At 41.1% G+C, this 18,861-nt stretch overlaps 1 long non-coding RNA gene and 3 pseudogenes across 1 annotated transcript; 1 reads left to right on the forward strand and 3 right to left on the reverse strand.

The window, feature by feature from the left end:
- The first annotated feature begins 667 nt into the window (after positions 1 to 667).
- LOC130698376 (WD repeat-containing protein 55 homolog) lies at positions 668 to 2,911 on the forward strand (annotated as a pseudogene).
- A 144-nt stretch (positions 2,912 to 3,055) lies between these two features.
- LOC130698373 (cytoplasmic FMR1-interacting protein-like) lies at positions 3,056 to 7,169 on the reverse strand (annotated as a pseudogene).
- On the reverse strand, positions 6,499 to 17,003 carry LOC130698382 (reelin-like; annotated as a pseudogene).
- Positions 17,004 to 17,938: 935 nt separating this feature from the next.
- Positions 17,939 to 18,561, reverse strand: LOC132088357 (uncharacterized). Its single transcript, XR_009421854.1, has 3 exons — positions 18,277 to 18,561; positions 18,032 to 18,114; positions 17,939 to 17,959 (listed from the first exon to the last, which is right to left on the reverse strand). It is a non-coding gene; the product is annotated as an uncharacterized LOC132088357 (long non-coding RNA).
- Between the last annotated feature and the right edge of the window lie 300 nt (positions 18,562 to 18,861).

Here is an 18,861-nt window from a genome sequence, read left to right on the forward strand (position 1 = left end):
TGCTTGAAAAACACCGCTCACTGTTTGGCTATATGAAATTTGCGAACGTAAGCGCAGAACCCACCACTGCCCAAACTCTGATGTTTTTTCCAAAAAACATCTTGATAAAAAAACGTAATTTGAATTGTGTGGAGGAAATTGAATGAATTAGTATTTTTCCCATAATGTTCGACAATGCGTTTATGTTAATTAATGTTTTTAACTATTTAAAAATAAGCGGCGATCATTCATCCGTTGAAAAAATTTGAAAAAAAAATTTAATTTCTTACTAATTATTTTCCCCACTGCTTTTAGCTGCCATCTAGCGGTAAGGAAATAACTTGCCAATGTTTATATTGACAAAAATGAAAATTTCAAAAAGCGTCTGCTACAAAAGTGAAACGGCTATGAGTATACTTTCATATGCTCTCATCTAAGCGTTCATGGATGTCGCGAAATAATCGGAAAATAATCGCGATTAAAAACTAAAAATTTTAAAATTTATTCGCCGATTTCGATTATTTAACATGCTTTAATTGCCGATTGAAATTTTAATCGAAATCGCAACTGCGATTACGGCAGGCCTGGTGTATGCGTAATTTTGACTCAAAATTAATCGAGGACCAAGAAAAATTGATTTCGTTTTTATGTAAGATTTATAGCTTTTCAGTATATTACATTTAAAGTTAAAAACATGATAATTCAAACACATCAATTAGGCTTTCTTTCAAGGGTTTTAAAGGGAACCAAGATAATTAGCTCGTAATGTTTAAAAATTTCAAAGAAACCTATACAATGACAATCGAACACATACTAATAGCAGACAACGAAAAAACAAGTGGTAAAGTGTATACATTTGCAAAACTTTTTCATAATGATATTCAATTGTAGACGAGGGAATGGAAAATCGTATTATTTAAATGAGTTTATCGAATTCTCTTCCAACTGCCGAAACGATGCTGGAAGAACAAAATGAACCTTCTTCAAGTGACGAAGATGAAGAGTCTTTTTCTGCCACAAGGTTTTCGATAACGTAGTTAGCTTAGAAAAATTACATTATGACGCATTTTTTCCTGTGTGATAGCCGAAAGAAGTGCTTGCCCAACGAAGGAAGCCTGTTCTCATTCCCCGCTCGCCAGAGAATTTCATCAATGAAGAAATAAATCCTGGTGAAGAAGATGCTGATGATAGCCTTGCTGGCAAAGAAGATGAACTGTCAAATGAAGAAACAAGTGAAATAGCAAAGGCTACCACAGAAAGCAGTGAAGAAGAGCAGGACGATGAGGTAGTGACACAGAATCAAGGAGAGACCATTGAGCAACCAGCTGCTGGTCGAGAAGAAAAGGAAGATCATGATATAATTATTGCCATCTCTAATGCTGCAAAACCCCAGGAAAAAACAAAGCCACCTGATCTTAGGACCTCTTTAGACTGCATGGTAACAGATATCAGCTTCCAGCCAAATGAAGAACTGATGACAATGTCAGACATTGAAGGAGAAATCGTCTGGTAAGAAAACTATTGACATGGCTGTTTTCACTCATACTGAAATGTACCATATTACTATAGTTATAAGTATGTAAATGAGGAAAATGAGTTGCTGCATACACTCAATCATCACAAAAAATGATGCTGTACCCTGACATTCAATCATGATGGAGCTTATTGTTTTCAGCTTCCAATGATAAAAGTGTTGTAATAACCGGCACAAAAACCATGAAAGTTACCCAGTCCTTCGTCAAAGCTCACAGGTAATTCTTTTGAAACAGATTAAAACAGTGCAGTAATGCAGGAATTTTCCTTCCAAAAATTTCAGTTCACCCATCTATAGTTTGCTCTCTATGGATGCAAATATTTTTGCATCCGGTGATAATGATGGGGGTGGTAAAGGTATTAATTAATTTTGGGGTACGCTAACAGTACATAAGCTATATGTGATGTTCTCTCGTATACTATGGGACAAGCGCCGCAGTGTACAAAAGCCCGTTGCCGAGTTTAAGGAGATGGACGAATTCTTTAGTTCGATGATCACAGATTCGGGATCGCGCGTGTTAGTATGTACTAGCGGAGAAGGAACTTTGACTGCGTTTAACACAAGAAGAAAGAAAATGGAAGGTCAGGTAGTGAACTTAATGGAAAAGCGAATCACTTACGAATTATTGGTAGCATTATGGCATTCATTTTGAACTTAATGCTGCCTTCTTACCTTATTCCCGCCTTTTGGCAGTCTGAGGTCTACCCATCGGAGATGAATTATGCAGGTCTTATTCGCCAAGAAACCAAAGTTATTGCTGGATTGAGTAATGGGAATATGTATATCTTCGATTGGAAAGCTTTCGGATACCACAGTGATGCATTTGGGAATCATCCATGGGATTCATCCATCGCAATCAACTGCGTACTTCCCATTATGGACAATATCGTTATTATGGGTTGTGACGATGGAAAAATCAGCAATCAGTCTTTTCCCGCACAGGCTCTTGGGAGTAGTGGTGCACCACAACTTTCCAATTGAGCGATTGGATATTTCAACGTGTGGCCACTATATAGCGTCAACTTCGCACGATGGACGAATACGATTCTGGAATATTTCTTACTTTGAGAATCCCGACCTGAAACTGATGGAATCAACAACAAAGAAATCCGTGCGGAACAAGAAACGTTCTTTCCGAAAAGAGAAATTAGGGTTTCAGCACCCATCTTCAAAGAGACGGAACAAATGAGGCTTTTTGCTGGATTTGCTGAACCTGAGCCTGAAGCCGGACCTGCAGAGGAAGCTGAAAATGATTCAGTATCAGAGTCTGATACCGAAAGCAGTTCCGACAGCGATTAGTATTGATTATTTCTCCTTTCCATTTCCTTAAGCTTGACTACGTGGTGTTTACATCCAATGAATCTGGACTAATACAATCGAAAACTTACGATAAAATGATTTTGTAGGAAGGCTGTTGCTGTAAAATTTCAGTTTTGCACAGCTGCCGGGATTCCTATGCAATAAGCAACTGAATAGATAAGAAACAATTTTAGAAGATTAATAAAACTTTAAAGAAATCCCAGTAGTAATAAAAAAAAAACATGTAGAAAAAAAATTTTATTGTTTTTTGTTTCTTCTTTGTTTTTGGATCTTAACGTGGATGACGCATTGATGAATCGAAGAATGCTTCTCAACGGCCAAGCAGTCTAAACCATATTGAAATTATGCTGAAAAAATTCGTTGCAATGGATGGGTGTAAAAAGGTAGTAATGTGATCGGGAACTGATTGCATAACATAAGGTAACCAGCTCGTAGATTAAAAGCCAAGTTTGAGAGGAGGAACCTATTATAGCCGGGAAGGACATAAATACGTAAATCGAGAAGAATATCACTCTAATGCTGTTCTATTGTCGGTAGATAATAGTGACCCTGGTTCGCTGCTAACGAGTAGTGTATAGGAGGCTGAAAACAACGAACGTGCTCCACCGGTTGCGAATCAACATCACCCGAGCTTGTTTTCAAATATTTGTTGAGGGTAGCAAAGATTTGCGAATTCAACACTTGGAATCGGCGAATGCGATCTACCAATCACTTCAGCTGGATGCCTTTGACAGTTTCATCCTTATTGTCGACACGCTGGACGCGTAAGATATGATAACAGAAGTCCAATGCCTCGAATCTAACAACGAAGGTGCTAACGAAATAAAAATTCTTTGAAGTTTTAAAAATTATCATCTAACCTTCGCTGTTGTCCCAACAAGGCAATCATGGTGCATCCGGCACAATGGAGGCCTTCACCGAAAAGCTGTTCAACTGTGAATTCGTTCTCACCAACGGGAATACAATACACAACTGCAACGCTGACCAGAGTCGATGAAATTCTGTGCACTCGGCGACCGTTAACACGCCATTGACAGGCGCAGGGCCAGTCCAAATGGGATCGTCTAGAAAAGTGCGGATGCGATTAAGCACCATTTCAAAAACCGAAAAGCCACAGCAACGACGCTTCCTAGTTAAAAGATCTCCTTCTCAGGCAATCAAAGTCTGCTTGGCCGTACCCAATTTTTCAATATTGGTGACTATTTGCAAAGCCGCGTACTTGTTCTCCAACGTTTTCTGCTTAGCTTCCAACTTTTCTCCTTCTTTGACGAACGGTCTGCGGGGTTCAAAAAGTGAAACGCATGGCAATAGAAAATAATCGATGTAAAGAAATTCATAGAGAAGTTCCGGCATGCAAAATAATACACAACTTGGGTGAATATTTTGAAAAGGCGCTGCCTGAAGCAGATCGCAGACTTCTTCCTGTGACATTGCTTGTTCAATCAAAAGACAAAATATCAGGGCGTTTCCGAACTCCCTCAAACTGTGAAATAACTCTGTTCGTGCATCAGGATATTGCACTATGTCGTTCAATTGCGCCTGCGAGAGAAACACGGAAATACATAAGTGAAAATATTTGTCAGCGAGCAAAAAAGGGGTATAAAGTGTACCTGGTAATATCCTAAGACACCAGTCGACCCGTATATCGTAACGAGGCATTTTGCATTGTTTCGGCATCGCTTGCCTCAGGGTCTTCGTGAACTGTAGCATATTACCCTGTACTAGAGAATTAATGATCTTAAGAATCTCCTCCATGACGACAGCGATTCCCTGATAACCCAGAAGATTGGAGATAGCATTGAAATGCGGTGCCCCTACGAATCCTGAATACTGATTGAAGATGTTCCAATTGGCAATGTTCAATGCCTTACTTCCCCAAAGGTAGTGATCGGGAGTTTGGGGAAGTTTGTCTCGTTGGACGGGTTGACTAAAAAGCAAGTCACGGCACTTAATGAAGCGGCCCGTGGCGGCGTTGTAGCAATAAGTGGTGCAAAAAATCATAGTTAAGCTCCCAAAAGACATGCAACGTCACACGGCCATACGGAGCCAAGACGTTATGATTGGCTTCCCTCCACATGGCATGAAAAAATCGTCCATTGCCAAATTTCTACTCAACAACTTATGAGTCAGACGATTCACTTCTAGGAGACCACTTAACTCCTGCAACAATAGAATTTTATTACGATTTCAACTAGGAAATTATAATTGGTAATTTATTTTAATTCCTTACCACTACGTCGGTGATATCGCCACCTTCAAAACGTGCGACAGATAACTCCAGGGCTTTGAGAAGCGCTGCATTAACTCTTTGAGATATCAATCGATACAAATCAATGGAACGACCCAACAGTTGAACATGGCGCTGTTTCATCAACGTCTCGTAGCGGCTGGCAGGCGGGCAGGTAAAGCGCGTGCCCAATGCGGCGCATTCAGCTCGAAAACGATTATCTAACATGATGCTACAATAACAAGCTTTAGAGGCTAAGCAAAAGATAATAATATACACATAATGTAATACGTACCTTCCAGCTAAATGCTTTTTGTACTCGAAAGTTTGTTCGCTGAGTTTGTAGACGAACTGATCGAAACACAGATTGACTTCGGCTTCGACTTCATCATACGAAAACTGTTTACGGAAAACCGTCAGCGCATAGTGAGCCGAATCGTTGTAGAGATCAAGCGGGAAAGAACGCACCTAAACAAAAATATGGTAAGTAAATAAAAAGATGGCAAGATCAAAAGACAGGTAAAGAGTCAACTCACTCCATCGTAGAAGGTTCCTTAGTACGCAGAATATGATCTGTCAGAATCCAAGGCATCGACATGTCGATGGGAAACCAGAAGCGACAGAGAGAAAAAACCGTTAACACAAATAAAACCAATAGCGATTGAATTTAGGACAAAACACGCATCACAACTTGAATTATCAACTATTAAGCGATTATAGGTTCACGCTGGTAATGCCACGACCTAGGTTTGATTCACGTGGTTCTACTCAAAGCAGGAACGCAAGACATCATGCTGAGGAAGAGTCTCACCAAGGTGATGGCATATACCTGAATTCTTTTCTCCCGCGTGACCACGTCTTTGCATTCCTCGTTGTGTTGGTGCTTCACGCAACATTTCCGAATTTGCGACATGACAATGATCGATAAATAAAGCGAAGGGAAGAAAAAAGGCGACAGTGAAAAAGAACAATAAAATACAACACGCGCCATTCTCTACTTCAACCTTTTCAGGTCAAGTAGGCTGGTAAAGCGTGAATTTTGAACCAGAAAACCTGCGTTGTCGTTTCGTAAGCCAAAGAGCCAAGATTGCTTTCCCAACCTACCATGAAGGAGATGTACCGCTTTGAGCAGGTAATTCCAGAAAAAATGAATTCTCATGGAATTGGTCAATCTGGTAAAGAAAAAAATGGTTCGGATGTAGAGTTGGGTCTCGACCTGTATAGTTATATATCGACATATCAACATTCCTACGTGGGACTTGAACATCAAATCCATTATCAGGATCCTTTTTGCCTTTGGTAGCTGGGTCATCCTGAGGTTCTGTGCCTCGAATCCAATCAGAACAACTTTCCCCTACTGAAATTATTATGCTGAAATGGTTTCAGCCATTAATGGTCTGCACTCACTTAGATTGGTGCACAAACATACCTGCGAATCAAGTCTTTCTTGATCTTTATTGCCTCTCGTAGGGGTTCATGCAAACTAAGTTGAACAAAATCTTGCAATTCGGCATAGACATGCCGGCTATAGCATCCGCGAATATTGTCTCTATTCTTGCCACAAGAACTTGTAATACCTTTATCATGGCAATGATATCGATATGAGCAAATTTTTCCTCTTTCGTGTAGTTATACCGCGCCGCCTAGACATAAATGAACTCGCAAAAAGGAACGCGTTTCTATTTTTCCAGGGAAGACGACGAAGGGTTTACCCTTTCGTACGGCTTCAGCAGGGCAGTCTTTGTTTCGATGATGATCTGTGGGATGTAAAAGTTTCCACTAAGCGGAAAAGGGCAAAATTAGCAGTTGAAACAAAATTCCGATAAATTTAGAAAACCTACGGAATAAAGCTCAGTCACAATGCTAGTCCATTCGGATAAAAGATGTAATCCACGAAGAGCTAGCTCCATCATTTCTTTCATCTCCTCTGGGGAGCGTGTCTCTTTATAAGTAGTAGTGACCTACTTTAGATACGGGCAACGATTTTCAGTGATTAAACAATCGGATGTTAGCTTGAATGTTTCCAAATGGTTCTACCTCATTGCTATAGCGCGCTAGTTCGCTGGTGAATTTGACGTGATCTTCACGGATCTGTGGTAAGTGAACCATTAAATCAGCTTGAGCGGAAGGTAGAGTTGCGCCACACAAAGGCCATCGGGATGCATCGTAGGTTGTTGAACTCTTTATATAGTTAAATGGGCCAATCTGCATGCCGGCGAAGACAGGGACAACTTCCAAATTCTGCTAAGGAAGAAACATATTTACAACATGTTTGAGGATAAAATATGAAACGAAATAGCAACTTTAAAGATTTGGTCGATTTTGTCGAGTCTAATACACTTTTTGTGATCCAACTTGGAAATGTTTATCTGGCATATTTCTGAATCCATTAGGAACAATCCGAGCCCAAAACCTTGACTAGCATATGTTTCTCTTCCGGATGAAGATACATGCGGGTTTCGAGCATGTGAACTGCTAAATTGATGACATCAGCGAGCAATTCTTCATAACTAGATTTAGTACCACATAGGGCCACATTAATATTTATACTGGCTGGGGTGCCAGTTTGCTACAAAAGAGAGAGCTTACGATGGAATTTTTTCAAGAGTTTCGTTAAGTGAGTCACGGATTTTGTTCTGGGTAGCCAAAAACATCGATAGGTTTTGCGATTCTTGAAGCGCCTGCTAATCTGTCATCACCTTAAGGAACTGGGAGTTCTAAAACTTACCCGCGATATGCAGAGTAGTCGTTTTTTACACTTGATTTTATGTTCTTCAGTTCATCTAGAACAGCAAACATACTAATGAACTTACTGCTTTCCCATAGTGGCGATGGGTTAATGAGGTCGTCAAAATGATCCATTATAGGTAGTGATGAAGCGACCAATACTGCCTTGGAACTCGAGCAACTGTTTGAATAAAAATGTCAAACGAACGTATTTTGGAGCTAGGAACTTCAATCCATACCTCACGCCTTCATAGCCATTATCGCAGTGGCAACGCCCACGGATACAGTCTCCGTGATCGTGGCAATGCGACGGACACATTCCACCAATGTAAACATCTTTCCAACGCCTAAGTGTTTTTTTCCCCTTTTCCTATTCCATTTTTTCTGAGTCATCCAACGAAACTGCCACGTGCTAGAAAATAACTCTTTCATTTATGTACGTTATGCACGCCTAATGTTCCCCTTTAGTGCTGCCTGGCTTTTGATATCCACATCAACATGGAACAAAAGCACATGGTGCTACTGCAACATTGTGAAACTTAATTGACTTACTTGGCGAAGGGAATCGATTTGAGTGGGATATTGACCCGCTCCCAAGTCGGGAAGTTGCCGAATGCTAATGCAAAGAACTATGATACATCTGAGGATCGCACAACGAGTCCGTTGAACTTGGCAAACAGTTTGGTTTTTCTAAGGACCACGAAGGCTGTTCGTATCCTTGCCTCATTTCGAATCTTACTTGGCTTCTGTTATTGCTAGCATGACACGACGTTATTCCACATGATGTTCTGATCTGAAAAACATTATAATAAGAAAATGAATGGTTAGGATTTTTGGCTGACTTTTTACTTGCTGGGATTCATTTATATACTGTAAATATAACGAGACCTTAAAATAAGCAGCGTAGTTATCTTTCACTATAATGTGTCTGCTTGTGATTCCGGCAAATCGACTATTTTCACTAGAGACAAAATTCATCGAGCTTTCCGTTTCTGGTACGCCACAAAGGTTGTTTGAAATGACGCCATTGGGACGAAACTGCCATTGACTTTGATCAAGTGATTCATCCCTTGAAGAGGATGCAAAATTTAAAAAAAATAACGAGCACGGTTTTGGCAGGTTGATAAGATTGGATTCCACTTACACGAAATCGTCGTAGACTTCAGACAAATGTTCTCTCGAATATTCGATGGCAATATTGTCGATAAGCCACAGCGAATGTTTCTTCGCTGCCTCTGAGCTCGCTTCGGGAACAACAGGTTGCCACCAGCGTAAAATCGAGTGCGGATTTTAGCAGTCTTCCGGTATAACTGCATGAACTTGAGAAGGATGTATGTAATGCTGAGGACTGTAGTCTTGAATTAGAATCCACGTGAAACCTTATGAGAAAAGTCGAAGAACAATAATTTAACATTCTATGAAGAAATACACAACACACTAGGGTAATATTGAAATTCTAACTACCATTACCAGCTGTACACTGTAAGAATACGTTTTGTGCCACATCTTCAAGGTCTCTCCTTCCTTTGCTCAGCTGAAAATTGAGAATGAATTCCACGTTTCTGCCCAATGTCAAATCCAGCGGCATGGTTTGTAATAGTTTTATCCCAGGCCCTTGAAACAGTCCTGCTGCCCCTTCACCAAGTCGTTCATTCGGCTTGGCTATTTTTCCACCACTAAAACATTTCCAATGGGGTTTTACGGTGGAGCCATCATTGAAATCATCCGCCAAAAGTATCCTATCGATTCGGTACAAGCAGCGATTATTTTCGAAACCAATTTAAATTGGATGTGTTGAAACTACCAGGCCGACCAAGGGCGAGTCATTGATTGGAAGTCCCAAATCAAATTCATTGACGGCCCAAGAAACGCAGGCAGACGATTTCGGATGCCTCCAACGAAATCGAGCAAATCTAAGATATTTACAAAAATCTGAACATCAAAGTATACTCCAACAAAAAATTCTTTTAAAGCACTTTACCTTGCACCTGATATAATTTCAAGTGAGTATTGATACGTTTGCCATTTATCAAGTTTCTGATAAACGCTTGGTATTTGCGGCCCAGGAGCTTTTTCACCTCACACTTTCATTGGATGAAATAGCTTCCAGGTAATACCGTGATCATACGAAATATCTAGCCGGACAGGCAATTTGATTGGGACTGCAGCCAGTTCTACAGAATCAAATCCTTGGCCACAATCACCGACGAGCATTTCGAAGGAGAGAATGCGACCTTTGGCGCTCACAACTAAAAAGTCAGACGTTTCGAGGACTGATTCTACGGCGGTGTTCGATCTTCCCCGTATAATAATAGGACCACGTCGCCCACAACACGAATCGTGTTGATCGACATTGACTTTCCTCCACCACAACTTTTGTCCAAACAGACTATTCAAGAATTGTTTTGAGTGTGTAGAATCCACAGATTCTTCGGCTTGGTAATCAGGAAAGCGTTGACGCGGATGAATATTTCGCTGTTTGGGTGCATTCGAAGCAGCGGACACATCCAAAGGACGACCGATTATGAAACTGTCGATTGCCCAGTCTTCTGACTTTCGACCAGAGTGTCCCAGTTGCCACCACCGGAGCTTTACGTCACTTTTTCGGGTTTCTTCCGGAACAAGAAAGTTAACCAGCCTGTTTCGATTAAACAAATTCACGTTTTCAAAAAGGCTGTCTGAATGGTTATTGTAGTTAGGCCGCAAATATTCACCTGGAGTCCTAGAAGTGATCGAGAGATAGCGACAGACCGGTATGCCATTTCACACCTCCATTTAAAGAATACTGGAAGAGTAATATTCCTTGGTTTGGACTATTTGGCACTTGTCCACAGCCAGATCTCAAATGAAACTGGATGACAGTTCCTTGATACAGGTCCAGCTCACGTGTTTCAGCATAACGACCGCACGACTTTTCCCCAATTTTAACAATTAGTATAACAAACAATACACAAAGATGTTCTTTGGTAACAGGCACAAACGACTTACATCGTGAAAATGAAGGGCTGGTCCGGAGTCACGAGTTCCGCAGAGAGACGATACTGACCGCCATTAATTCTGCACCACACGCTTGAGTTCCAGCCATTACTGAACGTCTCCCGTACGCTTGACAAAAGTTCAGTTGAAGATATTTCGCAATTGCCTCCTACAAAACAAACAATAAAAAATCTTTTGCGCAATACTGGTTGACATTTTCGCCAAACTAACCAGTCCAGTTGGGATCACATTGGCAGGATCCTTCCCAACAACGCCCTCGTCCGTTGCAATGACCACAGGAAGCTCCGACACATAAACCCAATGTACAGACCAATCGATTGATTCGTCATCGCTTGTCCATCGCAAACGCACCACTCTGCCGTTTTGACAATGAAATGTTAACGATGTAATTGCTATTTGACCAGCAGTTGGCTGGTGTTGCGCAATAGATGGTAAAATACAGTCATTTATAATACCCTTTGTTGAGTGGGATAGGCGCTGTTATGGCACGTCGGTAACCGGTGACTTGCGATAAAAGCTCTGAATGAAATTCAAAAGCGTCACAATCGACTGCTTCTCCAGGTAGGCATTCATCAGGTAGATTTCGCCAGACCAGTCCACAATTACCAGAATATTCTAATCGCACCTGCATAGCATCGCAACGACTATTGTAAATTGAGGATTAGCATTGCGGAGCCAACAAAAGCCACGCTTACGGCTGCAAGAATTGGGATGATCACATCCTGATGAAATAGCGTATTGCAAAAACATCTGATCCAATATACTAATATCCTTTATCCTTCGTTATGACCATACTTTTCCCGTTTGGAGTTAGTTGAAATGATAAAAAATAAATCCAAAGAATCAATGCATTCAATAAATTTAACCATACTAGTAAAATGAAGAGTCGAATTAGATGAACCCCAAGGTGGTTCCAATGAACCTCCGGAAATGAAGAGCCAATTATCCTTTGTCGTTTCTAATGATGTGAATTCATCTTCAATGGCACTCTTGGCGTAAAATTCGCCTCCAACGTAAATCTGGTGTCACACTTTATCTCGCTTATTCACCTATTTCTTTGAGAGCACACCGATATTTTGACCATTCCTCGTCTACAGACCACACGGTATGCAGATTTCCATTATTTCCACCAAGTTCAGACCATTTCAGTCTGGGTCCTAGCCTCAGCGCTCGTCTAGGAAGAGGCACTTGGCGAAGTTGTTGAGATGACAGGCCATTTAGAGGAATAACTTCAAAAGTAGTCCACTCAATTCCACCATTAATGGAATATTCGACATTGACGAAAATCTCGTCGTCGGACAGTGCTGAATCCGACGAGTCAAGATGAAACTGGACAAAACTATAAAGAATTTGAGTTATTATCTAATGATTGGCGCAATATAATTTTTGGCATTTTTTTTCTTCTTTACTTTGCATTCGATAAATCGAGCTCGCGCGTTTCCAACATTCTGACTCCTAAACGATCCAATACGAAAGCTCCTCCTATGCCAATTTTACTCGAGGGTTGAGCTCTTAGTTCTCCACCTATCCGAAGCAGCCATAGCGAGTTCTCTGGAGCATCATCTACGAACACGAGAAAGAAAACATCAAAAAATAATTTTATTTAAAAAACATTGATCCATTTTTGGTTCTTACCTTGGGCAAACGACTCGTGAATGTTTTGAGGGTTCAGCGTGAAAATTTTTACCGTTTCGCACGCCTCGCCTTGGTAACCCTCGTAAACATTCGCAGGATCCTTCGACTGTACATCTTCCATGTCCGTTGCAAAGTTCCGGGCATTGCGGACTCAAGATAACGTTTCGTATGGCCCGTTGAGGAGCCAGATGCCCGTCTGTCCTGTTTCAAAATCCCTGATACCATCGGAATCGAATTGCGGTCTGCAATTCAAGAAAGTTAATATTACTGTAAGATACATTTTGATTGTTGGAGGGGTACGCTAAAGTAGATTTTGGTGACTCACTTGCTTGTCTCCAAATGCGAAAGCATTATAGTTTCCCTTTTCCATGCATTGGTTGTTTTCGAAGAATAAACTGTGGATGGTTGATGTGGCATTCGGTCGTAAGGATTTCGACCAGAATCGTTTACCACCAAATGCCAATGGCGCCCTCCGTCAATGGAATAGTCTAGCCGAACACGGTGTTCTAAGCTAAGATCGGTTGTTCCACATCCAACGTTAACCTAAAAATTGTACTCTTCAGTTATAATATGGATTTGAGTTTAACCGAATCTGATAGGTAACGTGCCTCAAACTGAAGAACAGTTTCGGATGTAATCATGAAATCTCCCGTAAACGCTTGTTGCTCTCCTAGTTCACCTTGAAAAACTAACACATCATCTCTGGATGAAACGAAAATGCCAATATTAAACGAAAAGGTACATAAAATGGCAAATAATTTCTTATTAAGAATTGGTGAAGACCTGGAACAAAACGAGTGAAGTTGGCCACCGAACCAAGTTAGCTAAAAAGAATCTTGATCGTTGAGTTGTCGAGAGTCGTTAGTTAGAATTATACCCAATGGCATTGTGCTATGAAGAACCAAGTCGTCAATAGCCCAAGTATCCAAACCTTCACCTATTAATTACAAGTTTCAGGGTCATAACAAAATGATGTACAGTATGTAAAAGCAACTTGTGTTATACCAGCGTGAACAGGTTGCCCCAGACGCAGCCGTGCACAATTTGTAAGATCTGGAATCCGCATTAGGTTGACAATCACGAGGTGGGGCTCGTGCTGGGTGAGTATTTTGATTTCCTTTTTACGTGCGTAAGGCGCATTAATAGACGTTAAGAAACCCTAGACATAATATTACTAACAAATTTACTGTTTAGCTTAGCCTTAAATTTTACCTGAATGAGAATAAAAGTAATACCGCCGTTAACAGAGTACTGCCAAAGGAATCGCTGATGTAACGGTTCTAGTGAGTTGACGTAGCTTTCAGCTTCGGCCCAGCAATCGAATTTGATAGTCATTTGGGCATAAGATGCTAATGTTAGGTCCAAGTCTATTGATTCAAAGTGGCGAAGGCCGTCCTGTGCAGATAAGTAACACACGACAAGGTTGAAAGATTGGAATTTCAATTTTGCACCACTACACAAGTCTTTTGTGGACCTTGTGGGAGCATAGCAGCAGGGACTGTCATTAATACTCCACATCCAGTAGATAGATCTCCACCAGAAAGGCGGGCTAAGTTGGAATCTTTGTCGAAATGGCTCAGAAGGCCTCGAGGAAGAGGATTGATTGGGACACAATCAACATTACCGTATGCTGCATCGCAACTGTAACATAAACACAAGTAATAAATTCGTCATTTTCAACTAAAGCTTGTAAAATTAAATATTCAAAGGCGTACTCGCATTGCCCATTCTGGCATGTTCCATGGCCAGAACACATCCACGGACATGTACCACCGATATAGACTCGCGCAACACCCCACACCATCGGTCCACGGTCTTGTCCATTTTCGCTGATCCAGCAGAATCGTGTCGATCCCATTCTATATGAGATGAGAAACATTAGTTTTCAGTTTATTGCTAATCCAACTTGTGTTTTTTAGTCTTACATGGAGCGTCTGGGTAGATGTACGGTAATCCGAGTGGAATTATTCTTGCTATTTATTAAATATCTACTAGGCGGATGGAGGTATTCACATTGTTGGCTCAGTTGATACAAACTGTAACATTCCTCTTCGACCATATTCCAGCGGCGACCCATATCTGTCGAATATTCAAAACGGACCTCTGCTGTTCCTGAATGAATGCCTACTGGTAATATTGGCTGGAACTGAACAAAGGTCGCTAATTTCCATGTCCCATGTTTCCGCATACGACAATGAAAATCCATCTTCCAAACCAGCTTGTCCCAGTAATGTGTCGTCAGGATCAAGCTGTTCACGAAATATCAAGCCCTGCCCTCCCATCCAACCCATAATTGTTCCATCGGTGCTATTAACAATATCAGCCATGTCGTTCAATTGTTGGTCTTCGACAGGTTCATCCGATTGAATCTCATATTCGGAAAGGATTGGGTTCCTAAGTTCAAGTTGACCAATACATCGTCCAAGTACCACTGAAGCCTATCTGTGTCATGGAACCATAAATCAGTATAGCACAGCATCAGTAGCAGTATAGCACCTTATAAACTAAATGTGACAATGAATACCTTGATGATTGGCGTTCGGATAGGTAAGTTGCCACCATCTAACAATAGTTCTGGCGAAATCGGGTAAATTACAGCCTAGCCTTATTTCGTCGACTTCCGTGTTCAAAGGCCAGGCTTCCAACACGTTCCAGGTCAGTCCATTATCGTTACTATAGTTGAGAACAAGAAGGCTAGCAGCGGGAATCTCTGTGGACAACAATTTATGTTTCGCAGCCAGACAACAGCTTTCTATGTAAATGGGTAAGCTTGTTACAGGAGGGTGAACTGCAACATCCTGTCCCGGATGCAATTCATGATATTAACTTAATATCATTATTTCAGCCACATTTGTGCGAAAAATTACCTCAAATTCCTGGTGTCGATTTCTATTGTTTGCAACGAACGTGGTCCTCGGCCTTCGAAGAAGACCACACCATCAGTGGAGCCATCTGATCCAGCCATGGGCATCTGACGTTAATTGGATTCGAATCACTTGAGTTGATTCTTCTTTTGTCTGCTGTGGTTGAATAAGTTTAAGCAGAGACCACGTAATGCCTCCGTTACAAGAAGAATGTACGTACGTAAATGATTTCTAGTGGCCTGTCAGGTCCTGGACAGTGATGTCGATGTTGACGTCTAGGCCCATTCATTCTAATGGCGAATCGTAAAACGTGACTTTCACTTGTGTTGAGATCAAATGTCACCAGTTGTCGATCACCAGACTAATCAAAGATGGCCGCCATACCAGCTCCAACTTGAACACATCTTGTACCCAATTTCTCTCCAGTAAATCGAGCAAATTTGATCTTAAGATCAGCAGCGTCTTGTTGAAATTCTCCCGAAAAATGGATGGAAGTGGCTGTGCGGGAAATCGGTACCATTCGCCGTGGTATCCATCATCACAAGTAGATCAGTGACCTTTCTCTACACAAGTCCCAGGACCACTGCAGCCCAAATAACAGTCTTCAAGATAAATGTCATCCAATGCCCAGTGTCTACGGATGTCAATTTTAGACAAACCACGACCGTTTTGGATGAAACGAAAACGCACAGGATCGGCAAAAGAAGCAAATGGAAACGGAAGTGTGATACGTTCCCACGGATGTGCTGTCATCTATGACTAGACCATGTCGTCTAGAAATCATGAGTATTTATTTAAACTCATCTTCTCGTTTAAGAATAAGAGGTTGATCACCTGGATTACGTTAGAAGAAGCACCGATGCATGTTGGAGGTAAACAGAGACCATGAAGATTGTTCCAGTTGCTTCCATAATCGTTTGAATATTGCACCATGACACGGAAAGCGTCGTTTTCTTTCAAGGGCAAACTGACCGACGTGTTGGCATTTTTTTTAAGGTAAATCGCAGGCCATATTCAAACGAAATTGAAGCATGTATTGAATGGGTGATGGAAGCGCTGGATGCAAAAGAATGTCATTCACGGGCCAAAGTGAGGCTTCTTCGTTGGAGAGATTTTCACCCAACAACTACCAGCAAATCCTTGCATCTTTTTCTTGTGCTTCACTTGGTATTGCAAGTGAAGGCTTAACAGGTACCTTCAGAATTAATTAATGGCAGCTGTATAATTTATTATTGAATCATGTAATTAATTTATTTATTATACTTTTTCAAGGAAAAGTCCAGACAGAATGGTGACGAGCCTCATTTTACTGCCATCATTACATTCCATCCATACATTCAACTTGGATGGAAAACGTTGGGAAGTCTTTTTAGTGGGCTTGGTATTTTTGGTTTATTTTTTGCATGGATTAGATGGCTCAAGATGAAATCGTAGGTTACCAGCTGAAGACAAATCCAACTGGGAAGAACAAGCCGAAAAAAAGAGCTGTCGAATGTTTGCTGAAGAACCAAATGTCTTGAATCACTTTTACAGTTGGCTTCAACCCGTGCGTTCTGAAATTGGCAACTATGAAACATGTTATAAATTATTTTTTATCCTGTGGCATTGTTAAAAATCGAAGTACTGCTCGTCCGGAAAAAGTGGATTGAAATCAAGTCTCCATAAATTTGGTCAGACCTTGGGCTAGACATAAGCTGAAAATTTCTGGTCGATGCCCAAATTGGGGCCGATATGGTTGTAATTGAACATGAGCAAATAAGGTACCGTAAGATGTTATAAATCAATGTGAAAGTAATACATGTATCTATCCGCCAGGCAAGGATAGCCAATCGGCTGTGCTGAGAGGGTCGAAGTCAGTATGTAATTCTAGAGGTCGATCGTCAGCTGTTTTGATTACAGCCACATCGTCAATCTGACCGATTGGGAACTGAAGAGTTCCAGCGCTGGGCAAATTTAACGCGACGCTGGACAATTGAAGGACAGTTGCAGTTGAATGATCTTCGTTGATTGAAGACATTTCCTCCATTCTGCAGCATAGCGTAGCCGAAAGTCCATGAAAAATTGGTTGACAACTATTGCTGACATGAAATCCTTCGGATTCACTCCTAATTCGCGAGAATTATATACAGATTTATTTGCCTCATTCCGTTTGCAGTATAGGGGTAAATTTCCAACATAAATTTAGTTGTTCCATAGAGATGGAGAGAATGGGTCCGGTTTCGAAATCGTCTCGGAAAATAACGCCTCCTTCTGGTTGACGCCTGATAACGTCACGCTCTCGGCTTCAAGTTCGTCTAGCAACGTGATAACGTTAAATTTTCTTCAAATTTCATATACTCTACAAGGAATAACGTCAATTTTGCGTGCCACAATACTAGTTGCTGGACATAGGTGATAAATCCGCTGGACCTTCAATACAAGGGTTTCTTGTCTTGTAAACGTTCCTCTAGTAAACTGCTGAAACGTAAGAATGAAATAATGTAGTCACGCTAACTACGGCTAATACTAGTTCGGCAAATGTGTGAATTTGACAAAAGTGTTATAGTGAAATGTTAAAATCAGGTACGCGAAATGAACGCAGCCCATGTCTTCGGGTGGTGCCATCAACGGAATTCGATTCTCCGTTCGTCCGTCGGCATACGAGTGCAAAATTGTGCACATTTTCCGCTGCCGGTACTACGTGGCAAAAAAAAAAACGAGAAAATGTGTCGTAGATTTGATAGGATAAACTGAAACTGGTTCGTTTACTTGTTTGCCGGCCGAGCCACTCGTAGTAGAATAGACTCCCTTGATAAGCGCTGAATCGAAATCTTCAGTCAATCGCACAGTGACTACGCGAAACGAGATCACAATTACAACAAGCAATATTATGCAATACACCAATATGAAAAACTGAAACTTTTGGGAGTATACAAAAAAAATTGTATGAAGTGCCTTGTGACAAAAAAAGGTGCTTAAAAGAATGCTGTCGATAAAAGCAAATCTTATTTTACCTTTATACACTTGGCCACCGGTGTAAAACCGTGGATTTCCGGACGGTCCTACCTGAGCTATTTGCGTTGTCGGTTGGCTTGCATCCCAAACGTCTGGCTACCGGGCAAACTGTTTGCAGGGGAAGAAAAACGGTGATGAATCAACAGCGTTGGATTGTTGGCTGTTGATTCTGTTCGAGACCTAACAAAATAAAAACCAACAAGCTAAGGCTTCGATATATTGCCGTCATAGCTGAAGCCGACGGCTCTGCGTAAACCGCAGATATATTCGAACCAAATGTTTGACTCAACTTCTGAAACACGAATAACACTGAACAGCATTCGTAAGAGTTTATTTGGTACAATGTTATTCATGAAAATAATTTCTTGGTAGTCGGGACTGATATAAATTAGGAGGGCGGATGAGTGTTTTATCCGATATCTGGGGGTCCAGTCCTACCGGTTAATGGAGTTGTCTAATAGGATTGATCGGTTAAAGTAAAACTAACCTTTGACTCTTCCGTCGGAGCGGCTCTCAAATGTCGGCTGGTACGCACACCCAAATATTACGATTCAATAAGCATTCTTTCAACACAGAGAATTCTG

The sequence above is a fragment of the Daphnia carinata genome, chromosome 9 (assembly GCF_022539665.2).
Source record: "Daphnia carinata strain CSIRO-1 chromosome 9, CSIRO_AGI_Dcar_HiC_V3, whole genome shotgun sequence".
Taxonomy (NCBI): Eukaryota; Metazoa; Arthropoda; class Branchiopoda; order Diplostraca; family Daphniidae; genus Daphnia; species Daphnia carinata.